Raw genomic sequence first — 20,873 nt, forward strand, 5'->3', positions numbered from 1 at the left:
TTGAAAAAAAAAATCTGAAAATTCGAATGAAAGGAAACGGTTGGAAAATGTCGGCAATGAGCCGAAGAAAAAGGCATAAAGTGTGCACATTAATTAAAAACAAATTTCTTCCATAAAAATGCAGCCGAAGCTGTGAAGTGAACAGTGCAGCAGCGGCAGCCAAAGGCGAGGGGCCGTGAGCTGGCTGCAGCGAGTGGTGGGTGGAAAAAGTGCAGCATGCATAATGCAAAGAGCAAATGTTGCAAGCAGCGACATGAGTAACAACGGTAGCGGCAGCGACGGCAGCAAGCTGAACTTGAGTAGATGCAAAGTAAGCACACATACACTAACATCCGAGCGAGAAGCGCAATTTGCACCTACATATGCACATATACGAATGGTAGTGGGTGGCAGCGCTGGTGCTGCAGGCGGTGTGTCAGCTGTTGCAAAGAGAGGAAAACGTTAAAATCACTTTTTATGCTTGTTTAGTTTCAATTAAAATAGAAAACCGGCGACTGCTGCTACTGCTGCTGCGGCTGCCAAGAAAAAATCAGCAAGAGTTTGTATTGAATAGCAACGTCGACTACAACAACAACAGCGACAACAACACCAAGAGTGTTAGCAAAAGTGGCTCGAGCATCCTGGCACTCACACATACAGTTGAAAGTATTTGTGCACCTTCACGCCGCCGCTGTTGTTGTGAGCACCTGTGTAAACACGCACACTCACTCGTGCTTCACTCTCATGTGAGTGAGTAAGCGTATCAACAAATATGCCAACTTATAGCGCATATGTGTGTGCTTGTATGAGTGTTGGTGTGGCAAAACACTTAAGCTTTTGATGTGATACCCAAACGAAGTATCCGAGCGTTGAAGGACGTTGGCGCGTATAAAAATTATTATGCACATTTCTCCGTCTTTTATTATTGCATTTTTCGCATTTTCATAACATGTTTTCCCTTTGTTAGTTCGCATTTTGCATTTTGCATTTTAAAATTGCATAATTAAAGGTTTATTTATACGACGATATTGCTTTTATGCGAATGTGCACAGCATATTCGTCACGTAAGTGCACTCCAATGTTTGCTTACAGCGCATTCTAAACGCGGAATTTTGCTTGCATAATTATTGAGAGAAGGGAATTAATAATGCGTTGGTTGTGAACAATTCGTGGTGAAATCATCGTGTACCGGAGAATATTGTTTTAGAGTTTTCGAAATATGAACTTATGATTTCTCTTAGGCAGAGGGTTAAGTATTTCATTTACCTGAGCATGTAAAAGAAACTAACATTTTGGAAAAATGGCGGTTTATTTCTCCTACTTTATACTCTAAACGTACTTTGGATACTCTAAACCAGTTTGATGTCTTCCAAGTAGGCCTTTGTGGCGGCGATAACTTTCTCATTCGTCTGAAATATCTGTCAAGCGAGTGACTTTTTCATGTATGGTGACATAACAAATTCTTATAGATCCAAATCTGAATAGGGTACTGTTTCGTAGCTTATTTCGATCAATTTGTCTGTGAATAGGGCAGGGACACTTTTTCTGGATCTCAGTCGAATACCGCTTTACCTTATGTATGTATGTAGATCAAACCCTATAGAACAGTGCAATATTCGCCCCTTCGGATCAGGTTCGCCGGGTGTAATTTACAGTTTTGGCTGTTCCTTGGTCTAAGTTGATTAATTTGGATTAATAGTCTCGACGCAAAGTCACTTTTTGTGGGAAAACGAGACATCTACCGGATCGACAGTTTTCCAAACTTCAGTGCAGGATATGAACCACGAAGTGTGTAGAGCCTAGATTAAATAAAAACCAAAGTTGTTATAATTAACTGACTCTAGGTTCTTCTGAACTAAACTTGAAATGCCAATGTCACTGCTATTTATAATAATCAAATTGTTCAGCTGCTAAGCTGTTATACGATAACTTATTGTTTATTTGTTTGTGTACAAATTCTGCATATGCGAATTTAGCTCGAAAAGTAATATAAACAATAATAAAGTGAACGACTTCTCTTAAGTTCGTTCTGTATTTCGTGTCGCTACAAAGTAATAAGCAATAATTAAAACTGATCTATTTCGTTTTTGATTGTTTATATGTATTTTCGTGCATTGGCTTTTTAATTGTGGAGGCTAAGCCTTAGCTGTGGTTTTGGAGTTGGAGCTGCCGTCGTTGTTACTGACGTAACTCGCGCGCTTTAGAGATTCCTACTTCTCTTATTTATTTCGCGCATCTTCAATCAATGATCTGAACGAAAATTTGGGCTTCGTTAAGTTCTTTTCTATGGTACTCGCTTTCGGCCCAGCGGCGCTCATCAAAAATCTACATGTGACCATTTTGAAACTCATAAAACCAATTTGCTATATAAAGAGATAAATTACATATCATTAACATTGTAATGAGTTGAAAAATATTATGAAAAAGAGATAGGGAGGTATTAGTTAAGGCTGCTTAGTATATGACGTAAGGTTCTTTAAAGCTTGCCTAGAGCTTAGATATGGGGAATAAATAAGCAAGATGAAAAGATGAGTTGAAATGTATATATCTGCAAACTATTTAAGCTATATCAACTAAATTTACACAGAATAATTATTTTGAACCCTCCCCATATAACTTGCACATTGACACAAGAGGGTTTTATGGGACGATGGGCATGACACCGCCCACTTTTAGGTGAAATCACATATATCGGGATTTGCTCGACCGTATGCAACCGAATTCGGTACATAACATTCTTCTATTATTCATGTGGTACAGTGTAAAAATGGAGGAAATTGATTGGCGATGGTATGTAAAGTAAGTAATGAAACCCAGAGAGCATTTAATTAGGATATGGCATATTAATAGTATGTAGTATTGGCTAAAATATGTAGATAAAGTAGATTGAAAATCAATCAATTCACGATTATTTATTGATTTGTGCAGACAATAAACTCATTCAAGTGGTACAGAGGCCGAAACAATTAATAGTCTGAAGATACCAAGTTTGGAGAATATGGTGGGTGTGGTATAGAATATCGCAAAAGCTTTTGACGAGTCATCGAGCTTGTAGAAGGTCTTACATTATCAAGGAATACTCTCCCTTTCTATTGATTAATTCCTCTTCTGGTTGAGTGCATCACTCTCTTTATTCAGCTGATCAAAATACATTTCAGAATTAATCGCGGTATTGTCGTTCAAAATCTCAAAATAAACGATTTATTTGAAAATCCACCAAATAGACAACAAAACTTTTTTTTGTGATTATCGAGGTTTGAGCTGGTTAACCCTTTTTAGACAATGATCCCTTTTGCTTTACATACTTGTAAACAACCCACTTTTCGTCGATCGTCACCAGTAACAATGCCCTTCCACAATGGAGAACTTCTTTGACGTTTTATAGACAAATCACATTCGTTAATACGACAAAGCGAATTTCGTCCTGTAAGAGCATGAGGATCGCATTTGTCAAGCACATTTCATTTGCTTCTGATTAATTATTTGACGATTTGCATCGATCAACGACTCTATCTTATCTACATCGATTTCAAGCGGTCAAATGGGAAATTACATAGTGACCGACCCAATCTACATTGTGAAGCTACAGTTAAAATTTCAAGCCTGCGTTTTTCGATTTGAAAAATGTAGTTTCGAGGAAAATACGTTTAAAGTTTATATGCTGGGGCTTACTAACCCACATGTTTCATCAAATTAAATAATGTCCTTATGTTTGTAAAAATAATAGACAAACTTATCCTCATAATATATGTACATTTAATAGTGAGAGGGCTCATATAAAATTTAATGGCGTATCCTTACTGCCATTTAAGTAACAATAATAAAAAAACATCACGTGCAACAGCACAGCTGAAAAATAAACAAAAAACTCAAAAGCTGGCCCTGTCACATGATGTTGCATGCATCGCCGATTGGAAGGAGTCACCAGTGGCGTTGATGTTGATTGCGGCTATATCTTTCCTTGTAATTAACTTCGGTTGCACGCGTCATTCCCGCGCGTTATCGCGCTTCGTTTTAAATTTCATTGCATGTTTGTGTTGTTGTTCCTGAGGTCGCTACTACCCGCTGTAAGCACAGTTGGTACAACCTGGCAACCATGTCTAAGGTCTCCGAGTCGCCACCGTTTGGCTGGCAGCTGCTGAATTGCATTTAACCGCAAAATGACAGAATGTAACGCTAGCGTTCGTTCTTTGAAGTCTCTTACGGATGTTTCGTCTCATGCTGATTAAAGACCAAAACCTCAGGGAATCTAGAAAACAAATATGAAACTACAATTTTAAATATTTGAGCAAAGACAAAGAAGAAAAGTAAGACACATTTTGTTAATATGTGATTCACATCGGAATGCTATCTAACAAAGGTGAGGCTTATTAACCGTCATAAACCATAGAGATGCTAATCGAAAGGGAAGTGTTGAGGTCAACTTGGTATCCAACTGGTATCCAAATGGTTTAGTTAAGGAGGTATCTCTATCGTGCCTCTTCACACTTTCAGGGGTTCACGTCTTCAACCTGGTTATAAGGTGAAATACATAGGGCTTTTCCTCGATAGAAAGTATTCATGGATGACACATCTTGAGGAGAGATTAAGGAAGGCAACGGTTGCCTTATACTGCTATAGAGGAGCTATAGAGAAAATGTGGGACTCTCACCCAAGGTAGCTCTTCGAAACCATAGTCAAGCCAATTATATTCTATGGTGTATTCGTGTGGCAGAGGTCGCTCAAAAAGGTTAAACTTGTTGAAACGCTTGAGCGTGTCTAAAGAGCGGCTCTCTTCGGTATGTCAGATGCACTATGGACTACACCAACAATAGCACTTAATGCCATTTTAAACATAGCACCCGTGGACATTGCCGGTAGGTGTATTGCTGCGAAGTATGCACTTAGGCTTAGAGAAGTTGCATATATGAAGGGGTCCGAACAAGGGTACACCTCCTCTCCTCCTTCAATTGCATTAGTTCTGTAGGGAACTTTCCATCAATTTTAGCTTTAGGCTATTTGATCACTGTAAATTGTTTCATTCAGAAGTGGCTTGTTACAAGGTGGCGGAAGTATACTACTACTACTTCATCATCAGGATCGTTTGGGTGCCTGGTCACAACGGAATCGCAGGCATCTGCAAATTCGATGAGCTAGGCAGAGGGGGCACCCTTCCCCGCAGACTTCGGAATGGGACCGAGTTGAATCTCCATTGGAATCTTGAGTTCTAAACCCAATGAGTTTCGCGTGCGCTTAGCAGGCGCTGTTAGACGACCAGTTCCTGCGCCACTGCAAAGTCGTTTTGGCCTAGAGTAGAATGCGAGTAAAGTTCATTTTCCCCGCAATTTAAGGAGTTCTTACTGGATAATGTTCATTAGGTAGGCGGTAAGGCTTAAAATCTTGTTGGTCGCTAGTTGTCAAAGTTGTATGGAGGAGGATGAGGTGAAAACATCAAGGCACATTCTCATCCATTGTCCAGCCTTTGCAAGAATTAGGTTGCAGTATTTCGGAAAATTACCTTCGGCAAAATAGAAGACAAATGTAAACAGCCGAAACTGATAATAGCAATCTCTACAAATTTGTGACAGGCTCAAAGCGCTTTGTCGATCTCTAAGGGTCTCATGATTCAGGTACCACTAAGCTGTCCAAGTGAGATCATTCGTAGGATCGACTTATTAACCTAACTAACCTATTTTTTTATTTTAAAATATTTATTTAAAAACAAGTAAGAAAGGACTAAGTTTGGGTGCAACCGGACATTTTATACTCTTGCAACTTGCAAGAATCAAAGCCCGCGAAATTCCTTCAGGGGGTGGCAAAACTTTAAACATTTTAGGTCCAAGGATACACTGTGGTTTTTAAAATACGCTCTCTCATTTTCATTGAGATAACTTACAATATGTAACGATATATGCGTTATCTAGTCACCCTGATGTTCGGAAATATTTGTATTAGGAATAACGGTGCTAAGGGAAGTACTGACACGATTCAACTAATTTCTGACACACAGATACATCATTGTCAGGAGAGCAGTCTCTCTGAATTTCAAGTATATATCTTACAAATTCAATGATATATTTGATGAAAAGTCAACTATTGGTATTGGGGTTCAATTATTCGGTACCTAGGGTATCTTGTGCAGTTTTGGTCTGATTTCGATAATTTCTGGTTATAAAGCGGCACACTTCAACGGCACTACTCGACGAAAGTTTTTTATTGTTGTATTAATTGCTTCTTAATTTGTATCCCAGAAAGTGAAAGAATCAAAGGTAATTTAACATTGTAATAAATGGGAAGTAGGCCTGGTTATAGTCCAAGATATGTGATTTCGCCTAAGTATTTTACCCTGGCTCCTATAAAGCCCTCTCACACCATCTCGCGTGTAAAATTGTATGTTTCTGGCGTATTTAGTTATTGATTTACCGTGCTTTTAGTAGTTTTGAACGTCATCTTTATATGGGGAGTGGGCGAGGTTATTTTCCGATTTCAGAGCGACTTTAGACCTCTTATTTAAAGGAATTATCGCATGATGAATATCCGTTTAGTGGTAGATTTGGCTTGCTTAAACCCGTATGGATATGTTTCAATATGTTTATTTAGTGATTAGGATCCTATTTTAAGATCACCCTTCAAGGCTAACGTTTAGCTGCTCAAAAGCTTTAGCACCAAGAGACAGACACCATTATCCTGAAGATTGTCACTGAACTCTGGCTGGATTGGAAATATGACCGTGAAAGGAGAATTTTGGGGAGTTAAAGGTAACCTATTCTTTCTCTAGAATATATTTACAAACCATCTTTATTAACGATGACCTACTCTACATTTAGGCAATGTGTTAAGAATGGGTACAAATTCAGAGACTATCAAATCCACCAACTTTCCTGTGAATAACAAAGCAGTTATAAAGCGCGGACCGCTGCATCTTTATGAAGTCTTATGAATAAAGTTATTGAAAAAGAATTCAGAATTTCCAAAAAATGTTTGTTGAAAAGTAGAATGTATAAAATATGGCTTTTCTTTATTAGTGAAAATTTACAAAATTCTAAAAGAAATTATTAACATTGCAGCGTTTTTATCGAGCTTATTGCAGGGGAAAAACGGTTTTACGATATTTGCACGTTCCAGGCACTAAAGCACGACTGCATGTGGTGAGTTGCTATACTTCACTAGCAACCGATTGTAGCAAGCGATATTTGAAGTGAAAATCCGAAATTAAAAATTTTACAATTTCGTTTGAATTATCGAATACATTGACCTGAAGTATGTTCCCTCCACAGGACTGGCAATTCCAGAGCGTATAGGAAGTAGCTTGTTGTGGCAAGTTCACCCTAAATATGCATACTTTTAAATATCTATGTGGACTAGAACTGACCGTGACACACATATTTACATAAAGTGCTTGAAATTCCTTCTACACAATAAAATTATAACAAAATTATTTAGAAAAATATTTCAACAATATAATTTTGATACCAGCACTCGACTCGTGCTCTCAAGCGAGTTTTCCCATAAAATTCGTACATGCACTATTCTCGCAAAACATCGATTTAATATTAACGGAATTACACATGTATAATATTTCACATTTATGCAACGTCATGAAACACGTTGCAGCTCTGATTTTGTTGCAATTCACTGATTATATACAGTTTTTACAATATTTGTTGCAAATTCGAATCCAATACCTGTAATTGCTTAATTGTACGTGACTAATGCAAAGCGGCATTCCGTTTATGCGTAACGGTATGTAAATTCCTAATGACACGACAGTTTTCAAATAATGCTGGTAAATTGTTTTTTAGTGATTTAGCTTTTAAGGACTACAAATTATAATAAAATGCAAGATTTTCCAGTAAGAGAGATATGATTTCTTTTCAAATAAAATACACTCTAATTGTTAAGGGAATTTATTACTAAACTACTTTTTCCACTAAAACAAGTCATATGTCATGAAAAGCACGTTCAATATAGACTTCTAAGGCTTAAAGAGAGTCTGGTTTATTGCCAATGATTTCAGATAACCGCACAAGAAGTATTCTAATCGTGTCAAATCACAACTTCTTTCCTTCTTCCAGATGTTGTTAAGATCATCGATCTATACCGCTCTCCATTGACAGTAACAGTGTCACCAGCTTTATTTCGAAAGGAGTACGGACCGATGATTCCACTAGACCAAAAACCAAACCAAACTCAATTTATTGCAATTGGAGAACGATTACACTTTGGGACAAAATTTTTGTGCTCCAATGCTTTTTAAAATGACTATTTTTTTCGAAATTGACCTGCTGAACAAAAAACCATAAATAGAATTTTTTTAAAACAAACCATTTCAAAGTTATGATAAATAAAGGCAGAACCAAAATTGTATATCATATTTATACTCTTGCAACATGTTGCTGCATAGTGTAATAGTTTGGGCGCAAATCTTCAAAAAGTGGACGTGCTTCCGCCCTCTAATATGTTTAAGTCGCCAAATTCGGTTAGAAAAATTCTTATAAACGGTGCGAAAATAGATGAAATCGGATGATAACCCCGCCCATTCCCTCATATAACAAGACTGTCAAAAAACCATTAAAAGCGCAATAAATCAATAACTAAACACGCCAGATAACTTTAACGAGCCGGTGTAAAAATTGGACGAGGGTGTGGCACCGTCTACTAATAGGTAAAATCACATTTCTCATGATATGGTTGACCGATTTCAACGAAATTTGGTACGTAAAATTCGTATTCTTCTTTACTGGCGTAGACAGCGGGCCGGTTGTATCCCGTGGTTGTATCCTGATTTCGCTCATTTTCACACTGTGACATAGGAATATGATAAAAATGATATCTGCTAAATTTAGTGGATATCGGTTGGTCAAGTCCCAAGGCAGAGATAAAGATATGTGTAACTCCTCTCTCACTGGAAGTGAGAGAACAATTGCTAAACGTCAAAACCACCTAAACTTTGACAGTTGATCGAGCTCAGGAGGTTTTGACGTTTAGCAATTGGAAACGAGCGATGGCCAGATTGAAATCTTACCAAAAAAATATGTAAACGGAGGGATTTGTTGAATCGTTCAAGACCACTTATAAAAAATGTAAAACAATGAAAATTAAATAAATTTGTGAAATTTAAAGGTATTTGATAAAACGTTTTGTAATTTGAAGCATCATAGTTTTATTTTCAATGGAAAGTGATTAAAAACATTTAATGATTGAGAGCTAACAAGCTTAAATCCTATTATTGGGTATTCAAAGGACAAAAGTCAGTTGTTATAATATTTTTTAAAAAGATTTAAATAGTTTCACCATATAATAAATAACCACTATTTAGTAATTTTTATTCGTACTAAATGTTGGGTATGGGGTTGATAAATGCCCAAAAATTGTAATTTTGTTCAATCTGGCCATAATGGAAAATGTTATAAAAACCCTAATTTTGGGGCGCTCTCACACTGGAATAAGTTTAACATCCCTTTATTCCTGCCCAAGGCATGTGATTTCACCAAAAAGTGGGGGATGTCACGCCCATCTTCCAATTTTCATACCGGCTCCCATAAAGCCCTCCCAAACCATCTCTTAGATAAAATTTAGTGTCTCTGGCGTAAATAGTTATTGATTTATTACGCTTTTAGTAGTTTTGAACAGTACCATTATATGGGGAGTGAGCGGGGTTGTCTGTCGATTTCACTCATTTTCACACTGTCGGTTGAAGTTCTCATGATATTTACGGTTGAAAAATTTAGTTTATGAGATACGTACAATAAACTTATAAGAGGGCGGGGCCACGTCCAATACTCGTCCTTTTTTTTGTACTGAGAAAAGCGCATGCCAAGTTTCATCAGATATCTTTATTTTTACACAAGTTACAGCTTGCCCAGATTAACAGACGGACAGACAGACAGTCACCCGCTTTTAGACTTTTCTCTTCATGCTGTTCATTTATATATATGTATGTATAGTATATAACCCTATATCCATCTCGTTTAGTTTTAGCTGATACGTACAACCGTCAGGTGAACAAAACTATTATACTCTATAGCAACAGGTTGCAAGAGTAAAAAAATTGCAGCTCATGACAAATTGGAATAAAAATGACCGAAACGGCACTTAGAAATCATATAATCCCTTTTGGAAAACCGCTTATTATGCATTAATAAAATGTTTGTTTTTTGAGAGATATAAACTTTTTATTTCAAATAAACCATTGTTGAGTTTCGTCTTAAGTATATATTCTTTGGAGTGTGTTTAATTCTATGAAAGGAATATTGTCAGTAATATTAAAGCTTTTAGATAACTCAAGGCTGTGGACAGAGAGTATTTAGATGCATTACCCCAGGTTATTAGTCAAGGTAAAAATAGTTATTTTCTTAATTCGCTCGGAGGTTTTAATCTTTCATATTCCACTATTTTTCTTTTATCACTAGGCTCCTAGTCCTATACAAGATTTCGGTATGAACTGTGTTGAAATGAAGAGGTAAAATAAACTGCTGCATTTCTCCTTGGGAGATCGTGATGAACTTTAATTATAATAATTGGCTGATTTACCCAAACCGTGAGTCCCCTTGGAACACCCATATGCAACATATGCGTGTACTTATTTATACCTTTATAAAGTTCTTTAACCGCTATCTAACTAGCAAGCGCAACATCTACACCCACATTGCTTTCACACTTGCAGGTGCGAAACTGTGAAAACTTTTAAGAAGGGCCTACCCCCAGTTAGCTAAAACTATGTAACAACTTTGGACTTTCAATTCGCAACCTGCAACTGGTGTTATAACTACCACAATTGTGGTAACTGCAACTTATCATATTCCACTGTGGCTAAGTTGTGCTCCGGTAGCGCTCGGTAACACTTGGAAGCACTTGCGTTTGACGATAATGATGGTGGTAATGACGAGGACGATGATTTATAGGAAATGTGTGAATGCGTGCGGCACGCCACAAGCTGCAACAACACCAACTTCAGAATCTTGCAAGGAACTTCGCCGAGAAGCACACGCTTGCTGCTAGGCGTTATTTGATGGGCGTGGCGGGCATATAGCGCCACATACGTCGCAGAGGTAAGTCAAATGGGTGTTGCGGTTGCAGTTGCCGCCCAGCTTCGGAGGTAGCAAGTGTACACATACTGAGCTAAGTTTGTCGCCAGCTTTAAGGTGTTGCAAAACCGTTGCTTCTCTGAGGTTCAGGAGAAGATAATCGAAGGACGCGCCTACTCCCTTACAAACACACATACACTCATACGTGTGCTTGAGAGGTCTGCGCTTTTGGCTGTTTACCGAGAGCAATGCAGGATATTTAAGCATCTTAATGGAAAAAGTTTGTAGCTGGCAAATGCATATCCATGATACACACACACACCGTGAACGCATGTGACCTCGTCGGCAAAGTGAAAAGTTCTTCGCATGTGGAAAGTGTGCGTCTGAAAGTTTCAGCTTTTCATCCCTAATTCCCCCAACAGAAAGCCCGTGGGTATCCGACTCTCTTCGCTGGGTTGCAACTTTTGCACTTTTTTGTTTGCTTTTGCTGTTTTCCGCTGCTTTGAAGATGTCATCGAAATGCAAACAAATGAAAAGTGCCGTTTTTGCAATCCAACTTATAGTTGTTCTTATGACATTCGCTCCGTCGTCGTTGTCGTCGTCTGAGGCTGCGTGCGCGCGTGTGTGTGGCAAATCGTAAAATAGTAGGCAATTGAATTGCAATTTTGGCGCCTCTTTGTGCTAAGTACATACAGTCGGGTTTATCGCCTTTTTTGGCTTTTTTGCTTCAGTTACTTAACCTCCTTAGTATTTGCAAGTTTTTATAGCGTCTATTTGTTGTTGCTAAGTGCTCGCTTTCTACACACTTCGATTTGTGTTTTCCAACTTGCGAATGAGAAATTTGCCATATGCATTGATAACTGTAACCAGTCGCCTTCATGCTCATTTTGCTTTTGGCACTTTTGTTGTAAAAGGCGGTGAGGATTTGTTCTCGTAAGTCTGCCTGCATACTTTTAGGCACTGTATTTTTTATGATTCCCTCTGTGCATGTTTTGGCTGCGCAGTATTAAGGATCCCAAAATGAAATATGCACTTTAACAGAAGTTGAAGAACTCACCATTTCAGTGAACTCTTTGCGCTTCTCGGTTGGTTTTGGCTGTATTCGTAAGTGATAAATGGTGATGGCATAGAAATCCGCTTTGGGATTATAAGAGATTTGTCGTTGCAATTGTTAACTAATGGAAAATCGGAGCTGCTGCAAATTCTTAACACATATTGGCCATTTAATAGTCACATATAAATGTAGATGCCAAGCCTTTTATTGTGCGTTATGATTGAAAAGGGAATTGTCTCCTAAAAATGTATTAAACACCTCTATTCATCAGTAATTTGCGACAATGTAATTGTGAATCACAGAAACCACATCGTCATACTTGCAATGGGAAAAAATCATTATTTATGTTACAGGTTTTGTTTTTCTATTTGCTGTTAGAAGACTCGGCGACGAGTTTTTATGTCTGCATTAAAATATATTTAGAATTGCAAACGAGTTTTCTACATCATCATATTGACTAAAATACGTCCACTGCTTGACATAGTATAATGGATGAGGTGGTGGGACCAATTGTGGCAATTTTACTTTTCACCAGTAAAGCTTTACATTGTTGACAAATGATTGCCATTTCACCAATTGCTACAGATTTGTTGGTACCTTAATCCACTTCTTGATCGTAAGAGCATGCTCCTTGTTCCAGGTTCACTAGAATATTACTGCTGTTGTGATCGATGTGCCCGAACTCGTTCCATTCTTGGTATGCCTATCCACTACATTCTAATTCCCTCTGGAGTGCAAATCTGCCATACCAACACGACTGTTTTCATTATCTGTTTCTCACTGGTCATCATTACGCATGGAGTCTGAGGTAGCTCGTCGTACGACGACCTATGTGACATTGTTTTCTCATCAGCATTGTAAACAGTATCGTAATATCTTAATGCGAATCCTTTTCGAGAAACTCTAAATATGTATAAGCTTCACTAGAAGACGGATATTTATTTTTTTTATTAAAATAAAGGAGATATTGTGTGTGCGAAGCTGCAAAATAAACTTAATGTCAAACATTTATTTTGTTTTTCGTAAGAATTTCTTGTTTATATTTGTATGTTTTGGTTACGCTTACAATCTATTTGCATTAAGTAATCACTCCTATATAACACATTTTCATTGGCTGGAATGTTTGGAACATATATTTTTGAATCATAAAAACAGAATTTGACAGTATGAATGAAAATACTTTCAATGTTGTCATATATAAACAAATAATTTTGGTTGCAACCGAACATTTTATTCTCTTTTAACTTGTAAAAATCAAAGCCAAGGAAATACTTTAAGTTGTAAAACTGATCTAAAAGGAGGATGAAGTCGATGTGCAGAAGTTCACGTAATTGGGGAAAGTTCTCTGATCGCCTTTCACTTGGGAGTGGCCAAAAATGATTCTTTTACATATGGCGCAAGCAGCTCACGACTTCCGGTCTTTGACCAAGTATTCTCTGGGTAGCCTAAGGACATCCGTTTGAAGACGAGCTAAAGTGAGAAGGCGAAACACCCACTACACAGGGTTGTGCGCTAGGTTTGGGACCCGCAACGTAAAAAACGCCCCCCATGAAAGATTACACTCCCTCGGATGAGAGACACCCCTTTTGATGACGACCATGGCAAATGAAATCTCTTGCCAACAGACTATGTACGCAACTGAGAAGTAAAGTCCTCTCGACGACGAACAAAAACAAAACTCTACTCGTATAAGTCACTCAATTTTCCGGTCCTATTATATGGTGCAGAGGTATGGACGATGACAACATCTGATGAGTCGACGTTGCGAGTTTTCGAGAAATAAATTCTGCGAAAGATTTTGGTCCTTTACGCGTTGGCCACTTCGAATATCGCATTCGTTGGAAAGATGAGCTGTATGAGTTATACGACGACATTGACATAGTTCAGCGAATTAAGAGACAGCGGCTTCGCTGGCTAGGTTCTGTTGTCCGAAAATATGAAAACAATCCTGCTATTAAAGTATTCGACGCTGTACCCGCCTGGGGAAGCAGAGAAAGAGGAAGACCTCCGCTCTGTTAGAAGGACCAGGTGGAGAGAACCTGGCTTCGCTTGGAATCTCCATTTGTTGTTAAATCGGATATAACCGCGTAAGCGGTTTATACGCCAGTAAAGAAGAAGAAGTAAGATCATATAGAGTAAAGTCAGCCGGATGTTCGAAAATCCTGATATTAGTTATATAGGGGCTAGGCCAAGTTTTCGCTCAAATTTATCTATTTTAGGCACAAAGATACGTGAATAAATCACGCTCTTTTACTTTCATTGGGATAACTCAGATATTAGCAGATATATGCGGTACAAACTCACCCCGAAGTGCGAAAAATTTCATACTTGTAGTCTACTATATTAAGATTATGGATTATCTATTAATTTCAGTTATACCTATCACTACGAGTCGACGATAGGTACCGAGGTCTAAATATTTCGTACCTAAGAGCTTGAACAGTTTTTATTAAGCCGATTTGCCAAGGAACCCACATAACAAGTTTTATCGATATATCTCAATTTTTACGCAAGTTGCAGCTTGCACGTTCGGACGAACGGACAGACAGACAGTGAAACGGATTTCAAATTTTCTCGTCATCCTGATCATTTATACTATATATGTATATATATAACTCTATATCTATTCTGTCCAAATAGGAACTAGATATCTTCAAAGCTCTTTCTTTGAGAGTGGAAACCGTTTTGAAAAACTCCATTATAAGAAAAACGCGTTTAAAGATTGGAGTAGCTATGTTCCCCACTGTGTTTCCTTTCTACAAGAAACGCTGTAGCGACCGTAATTATTTGAATTTCCGTAATTATTTGAATTTCGATTTCAAGATTTGAGTGAATGTTTATTATAGTGTATACTATCTGAAAATTAAACAAAAAAGATCGATTTCTTAAACATTTCACACTGAGACGACCCCTTAAGTCTAAGTTTATGGTAATACATTATACATAAGTTAATAAGATCCAAATTTGACTGTAATCCGTTAACGATTTATTCGAACAATGAAAGTTGTATTCTTTCACAACATCTCTGAACTCTTGGAGCATGTTGCTATCGAGTATAATAGTACTCCTACTTACACTATGAAAATTAGTCAAATTGGATGACAGCGCCGTCCATTCTTCACATAACGGTACTATTAAGAACTACTAAAAGCGGGATAAGTCAATAACTAAGTACGCCAGAGACATAAAATTATATTTATAGTTATCTAACTTACTATTTATACTGCCACACGAAGACACGACCTCGTATCATCCGCTAGTACTTAGTAATGCATTAAGCGTGAGACAAATGATACTGCTGGCGATATCATGTACTTCTGTAACAAATTAAATTTGAGCCAGAATTTGTACGCAGTGGGATTAATAATTTTACAGTTTTATTGCAAAGTCGCGGAAAGAACTTACCCGTTCAAATCACTGAATGCGCGCTGAGTTCCCCTTCTATTTACTTAATAAGGTTTGAATATCCGCTTTTGTACATACTATATATGTACAATCTATGGTACATATGTTCTTATGTGCATCTTTCTCCGCCATCGACTATGTTCATGCATATGGCAGTAAATTAATTCCCTCGTCATATAGTAATATTATATATTGTTTCCGTACATCTGGGCATAGACATGCAATGTTGCAAAAGGCACATGTTGCGGCGAATTTAAATCTGAAGGCAAGTATAGGCTTACACTTGGGTACTAATATGTACATGCTTTGAACCCTGAAGGAAAAACTACTGTTATGTGCTAATCAATTTATGTAACTTTGGATTGTTCGATGCAGTAAGCAGTTGGTTTCAATTCATAGAAGATAAATATTGTCACACATTTGGTAGTTAGTAGTTAATGCAAAAAAGGGACTACAATATAGAGTATATAACTATTTTCTAGTGGAGAATTCTCCAAGGAGGTACGCTAACTTTTAAAACAATATAAATATTAAAATCAAGCTAAAACTGGAAAACTTCTTTCGCAGAGTTCTTTAATAAAAAGTACTAAATTACAAAAGTTGGTATTAAAAATCCCTATATTATCGACATGTGCATACTATGAGCGACTTCTATAGCATATGTGAATAATTGCTCATCCACGGTCAGAAAATCTTTCGGGATGATTGTTGTTCCTTCTAACAAAAATTTAAATTTTGTTAGGATTATATTCATGTATGTATACTGTAAATGACCAGGATGATGGGACGAGTTGAAATTCCGTCCGCCTGTTTGTCAGTCTGCGCAGGCGATAACTGGATTAAAAATTAAGATATCTTAATGAAACTTGGTACACGTTTTTTCGAATCGATTGACTAATATTTCTTGCCTACAATAAGTTGTATATGAAATCAGGGCAAGACTACCCCTAGTCCCCTTATACCTAATATTCACTTTTTCAAACATCTTAATTTGCAAATTGCGAGAGTATGAAATGTTCGGTTACATCCGAAACTTCGCCCTACATTTCATGTTTTCCAGTAATTTTGTCAAATAAAAGCTGTTTACGAAGTCTTTTTATAAAAGCAAATTTTCAGTAAGCGATTTGAACTATTTGAAAAGAGGGAGGAACTGTTGTTACATTAACCCAAGAGTTTAAAATTTGATTTGGTTTATAATTCCAGGGATAAAATAGAGGGAAACCATTTTGTCTGAGATTGAGCTTAATGAAAAGAAGTTAGGAATGTGTACCGACAGGGGTCGAGCGATCGCTTTTAAAAATAAACTTTCCTGTCATATTTACTAAAGATATATATTAGGGTGTGTCATTCTGAGTCAACCTTTTGAGAATCGAGTTTTCTCGTAAAATAATCGATTTTTCGGACTCGATCTTCAGTAGTCGAAGTCGATTAAGAATCGATTCTTGACATTAGAAAAATCGATTATTTTACGAGAAAACTCAATTCTCGAGTAGAATCGGAATCGAGTTTACCATCCCTACTGGCAGCCATCGCGTTCGCATATAATAACCTCCGCACAATAACCACCACAAAAAAAATGATTTTTTTCCATGTTATTTATATGGAAAACAGAAAATTTATATTATATAATATTAATATAAAGAGCTCATCTTTTGAGTGACTTTTTTTCACATTTTCGAAAGTTTTAGCCTGTTTTTCAGTTGAAAAAAAAGGTTGCCTTAGAATGACACACCCTAATATATATATATATACTTATACATATATATATACATACATATATATACATATATATATTTAATCATATGTATTATATATTTATAGAGGAAAACAAGGAAATCTAACTCAAATACTAAAACAATGGCTCTGTAGGAGTAGCCACGTGATTGCTTGTGCAGGGAAATAGAGATTTCTTTATGCAAATTTTTAACGTAACGAAGATATCGCTACTTCTACTACAGCGACAGCGACAATGCCACTGCCATCATAACCGCAATCGCTAGCGCCATGAGCTTCGTTTCGCCGCTGCTTTTGCGCATTTTTGCAATTTTGAGGGATGAGCGAGGTAAGTAACGAGGAAATACCGTCGCATATGCGAATGTCATATCCATTTTACGAGCATGTGTACCATTTTAGCAGACAGATATTCAAATACATACATACTTGTATATTTTGATTTATGACAGCCCTGTAGGAAAGCACTTACTGTTTGCTCAGATACATATCGAAGACATTTATTCATCTCGTCGCTCCTATGTCTGAAGATGGGTTCGCTTGAATACATGTTTAATGTCAAGGGATGATATTGGATGTAGCTTAGGACTGCGATATAAGGTTTGTAAAGCTTTTGCATCCATTAAAATGAATATGGCATTAAACTTTTAGCTTTTTAGAAGGCTCAACTTGATTTTTTATTCAACAACTCTCCAATTTAAGTTTTCTACGACAACTAATTCCTAACGGGAAAATATGTTCGCAGCTTACATACTAAATATGTGTATATATGTATATGACATATAGAAATCACTGGTGCGGGAAACGTATCTTATAAGTATTGGTGAGAAAATTTAAATATGGTTTAAGTAGAGCGCACAGATTTACCGAACCATAAAAATGAAAAATCTCTAGAGATGCTCATTCGTATTCGCGTATAATCTGCACATGCCAGCGATGTTACATACACAGGCAGATAAAATATTCCTACAAATGGAAAACGGTTTTAGGTATTCACTGGTCACGCAATTGCATATTAGCTTTAATATCAGTGTTCACCTATTATTTGTGACATTTGGGCTTGCGAGAATGGTTTGTGAGGTTATGCTGCGTTAATAATAAAGTTGATAGCATTTTTGAATGAAGCATTTTTTAATGTTATAGGTGATTTATAGAATTCCAGTCAAAGCAAACATTTGTGATTGTCGTTTGGTGTTGATGTCGTTCAACACTTTTATTTTTCAAAGGAACGAAGAACTATTTTTTAATTTTTTCTCATTATAGCCTTGCGCAGTTCTAAAAACCACTGTGAAGATCTTTCCAAATCAGTTGTTGTGCTAGCAAATTTCGATTCGGTTCGAGCAGCAATAATGTCATAAAATATGAGACTGAGTTTCAGAGCTTTCAATAAAACTTGGTATTAGCACTCTGTGGCAAAAAGTGAAAGAACCAAATTGCCACCAGTTAGTCCGGTGTTCCAGCATTAAAATCCAATAACTGTTGACTCTCAAATCAGACAAATGTTGTATTAGTTTAATGGTTTCCTTTACACAAGTGTTTGTAAAAATATGCAAAATCACAAGAAAGACGATGTTTCAACCGTCGCCACTGACAAATCTATTTTTTTGTCCCTTTGAGATAATACGAAATTACGTAAATAACGACTTTCGCCATAAGAATCAGCATTTGTAGCATTCAAAATGCATGTTTCTGAATTGATGTAATCGCACCAAGAAAGTGCTTTTAGAATGGAACTCTATAGAAGAAGTTGTGAAAAACTGTTGAATTTTTTCAACCAGTATAACAATGTGCATTATCCATCGCCAGGCCAGATGTGGTTAGAAATCAATTCATCTCTGTTATCTTTAGCATTTAGATAAACGGATTTGTTAATTGCTGTCTGTGTGTTCTGCAAGGTTTGCCAATTCTTAGAAATTGACAATTTTCCTCGAAATATCGTCTTCTTAAATGAGACCCATTTCCGGCTTAATGGCTCAGTCAACAAACAAAATTGAAGCTGTTGGAGTGAGTGAGACAAATCCTCGTGTGGTTCAGGAAATGCAATTGCATCCCAAAAATTGACCGTTTGGTTCGAATTGTGGTATTGCGGAATCATTGGTCTTCACTTGTTTCGAAATAAGTCAGGAAATGCCGATACCATAGCGACGATAATAGCGAGACCGACCGACCGACTTTCCTCTTTTTTATTTCCAACAATACGGTGCGCCGCCTCAAAATTCAAAGAACAATTGTCGAAATGCTGCGGGGGGTTAACGAAAATTGGCATAATCGGGTGGAGATTGCACAAGGAGTTGTGGTGCTCACCAAAAAAATCGAGTGTTTTATTTAATTTTAACATCACATTGTTTCTGTTAGTAGACAATTGTACATTTATCTAGATTAGGTAAGTATGTAGGTGGGTAGATGTCTGATTATGCACCTAGGACTTTAGCAGACCTATTGCTGGTACCGATGGTTTGGTACTAAAATCCGCTCACTCTAGTATGTCCTCTCTGAACAACCGGGAGCTTCTGGCGAAGTTCAACAATTCAAAAAGTTTTATCTGTGTAATCTACGAAACATCATCTAGAAACCCTCGACTGATAGTTTCTATTCTTTTCCTATACATAGCTTTGCATTCGCTTAGAAGATTTGTCATGAAATGGGTTGATGTATTGATAGAACTGCCTCTTTCCTTTTCCTTAAGATATAATTGTTTCTTTTATTCTTTTTCTTATTGATTCAAAATTGTCCTGGAACCATTATTTCATCTTTGATGAAACTGGCTTTAGAGTTTTCAAAACCGCATAGGTATCTGTATATAGAAATACATATGTATGTATATTTCTTGCAGTGAGCACACTCTTTGTCAGAACAGGATGCTTATCCCTGCATCTTTCCATTTCATATATTCGGAATTTACTAGAATACCCCTTTTTAAAGACGACTATTTTGAAGGATTTCCTAACTCTAAGTATTAAACTTGTACCTACCTTATTAAAGCCATCCAAGGGTAAAAGTTAATGAGATCCCAACATTCTCTCAAAGTAAGCTTTCCTAGCAGCACGAGGTTACTAAACGCAAACTTAATTTAGCGACCTCGACTAATGTGCATAACATTTGAAATCATAGCAATAAGTACACTTGTATGTTCAGATATAGCATATGTATGAACTGCTCGCCATAGAAAATTAGCACTATGAAAATACTGGCCAGAGAGAAAAAAATTTGCTGGCAAAGACAATAGTTTCAATCAATCACCATCATTTGTTGTACTGTATAGCAAAGTTCATTTGCATTCGATTATTGCGATTGTTGGTGTTGCCAGAGTTGTGTTTGTGACTCAATGCAAATATTTTTCAATGGGTTGTGGCTATTTACCAGCGACAAAACGTATAACGGCATGTACACGAATATACGCAAACATGTGACGAAAGAAACGGCAAGCGAGAGAAGCCTATTTGTGATCCCAGTGGGGAAAAGGTCAGTATTCTATCGACAAATACATAACTTTTTTAAAAAGAAAAACGCATAAAATTTGCAAAATCTCATCGGTTCTTTATTTGAAACGTTAGATTGGTTCATGACATTTACTTTTTGAAGATAATTTCATTTAAATGTTGACCGCGGCCGCGTCCTAGGTGGTCCATTCGGAAAGTCCAATTTTGGGCAACTTTTTCGAGCATTTTCATTTAGCCCGAATTTCTTCAAATGTTGTC

The 20,873-nt window shown here is 37.0% G+C and overlaps 1 long non-coding RNA gene across 1 annotated transcript; it reads left to right on the forward strand.

Moving 5' to 3' along the window:
• Positions 1 to 17,634: 17,634 nt before the first annotated feature.
• Positions 17,635 to 18,295, forward strand: LOC126762400 (uncharacterized). The gene is made up of 2 exons (XR_007667458.1): positions 17,635 to 17,775; positions 17,835 to 18,295. It is a non-coding gene; the product is annotated as an uncharacterized LOC126762400 (long non-coding RNA).
• Positions 18,296 to 20,873: the final 2,578 nt, after the last annotated feature.

This window comes from Bactrocera neohumeralis, chromosome 6 (assembly GCF_024586455.1).
Source record: "Bactrocera neohumeralis isolate Rockhampton chromosome 6, APGP_CSIRO_Bneo_wtdbg2-racon-allhic-juicebox.fasta_v2, whole genome shotgun sequence".
Classification (NCBI taxonomy): domain Eukaryota; kingdom Metazoa; phylum Arthropoda; class Insecta; order Diptera; family Tephritidae; genus Bactrocera; species Bactrocera neohumeralis.